At 44.7% G+C, this 1,623-nt stretch overlaps 1 non-coding gene across 1 annotated transcript; it reads right to left on the minus strand.

Moving 5' to 3' along the window:
- Positions 1-314: 314 nt before the first annotated feature.
- On the minus strand, positions 315-389 carry Trnas-cga (transfer RNA serine (anticodon CGA)). The gene has a single exon. It is a non-coding gene; the product is annotated as a tRNA-Ser (tRNA).
- Between the last annotated feature and the right edge of the window lie 1,234 nt (positions 390-1,623).

Below are 1,623 nucleotides of genomic sequence, written 5' to 3' on the forward strand. Positions count from 1 at the left end.
ACATTCATAACGTCCATGGAAAAGTGGGGCAATATCTTCTGCATAAAATCGTGCCCTTTCCCGCCGTACCAACTGAGCTACCGAAGCACGACTCACGCCCGGTACTCACAGCTTTACTTCTGCCAGTACCTCGTCTCCTACCTTCCAAACCTTACAGAAGCTCTCCTGCGAACCTTGCAGAACTAGCACTCCTGAAAGAAAGGATATTGCGGAGACATGGCTTAGCCACAGCCTGGGGGATGTTTCCAGAATGAAATTTTCACTCTGCAGCGGAGTGTGCGCTGATATGACTCTTCCTGGCAGATTAAAACTGTGTGCCCGACCGAGACTCGAACTCGGGACCTTTGCCTTTCGCGGGCAACTGCTCTACCAACTGAGCTACCGAAGCACGACTCACGCCCGGTATTCACAGCTTTACTTCTCCCGAGTTCGAGTCGGTCGGGCACACAGTTTTAATCTGCCAGGAAGTTTCATATCAGCGCACACTCCGCTGCAGAGTGAAAATCTCATTCTGGAGTGGTGTAACTGTTTCAATTAAAATGGAACTATTAATAACGGCACTTTCGAGAACGGGTTTCACTTGCAGGTACTTGTATGAGCTTAAGTATTTATTGTTTTCTGCGAAATATATCAAAAAAGTATCGTAAGATAAAAACGACTGCCATTCCACGAACCTCCCCAGAGTTTCGTACCGAACATCATTAATTGCATACGCGGAAGGTGAAGTTATATTTAATTAATTTAGCATAAACAGTAATATCTCCTTAACATCAAACTCATTGTTGTGCCCTTCTAGCCGGCCGGAGTGGCCGTGCGGTTCTAGGCGCTACAGTTTGGAACCGCGAGACCGCTACGGTCAGGTTCGAATCCTGCCTCGGGCATGGATGTGTGTGATGTCCTTAGGTTAGTTAGGTTTAATTAGTTCTAAGATCTAGGCGACTGATGACCTTAGCAGTTAAGTCGCATGGTGCTCAGAGCCATTTGAACCATTTTTGTGCCCTTCTGCTATGGTGAAATGTAAGGAAACCTACTAAATAATAACAAGTCCTTTCTCAAATACTAGTTTTTATTAATTGAAACACCCTTTTGTAAACCAGCATTTATAAACATTCAACAGAAATCGAATACTGTGTGCCATTACGCCTATATTCTGCCATTAATCTCCGGCCTTGCTACCGAGCAACCGTCTCTAGCCTCTTGCACACCAAAGTTCCACTCATGGCTTCTATGTTTAGGCATACATAGCCTCCAGTGATCAGAATTCAAGCTGATCGTTGGTAAAGGATGCCATCTTGTTTTAAATAATATTGACAAATCTTGTCCCTACCCTCGGCTTTCGGAGCATCATATTTGTCTTTAACCATCCTCAATATTTCGTCTGCGCCCTGTTGCCATTTGATGTTATGTAAAATCTGGCGTATATGACGCTCGCCTTCGACACCTTGCATAAAATAAATCCTTATATATTTCTGGCGTGGATGCGCATCATTAACTGAATCTTGTCCTTCTGATAGCCTTGACAGCGGATCCGGCACGACGTTCTGCTTTCCTGGTATATACTGAATTTCAAAACTGTATTGCTGAAGCACTAACGACCACTGGGTTGGCCTGTCGTGCATCAAT

Source organism: Schistocerca serialis, chromosome 6 (genome assembly GCF_023864345.2).
Source record: "Schistocerca serialis cubense isolate TAMUIC-IGC-003099 chromosome 6, iqSchSeri2.2, whole genome shotgun sequence".
NCBI classification, from domain to species: Eukaryota; Metazoa; Arthropoda; class Insecta; order Orthoptera; family Acrididae; genus Schistocerca; species Schistocerca serialis.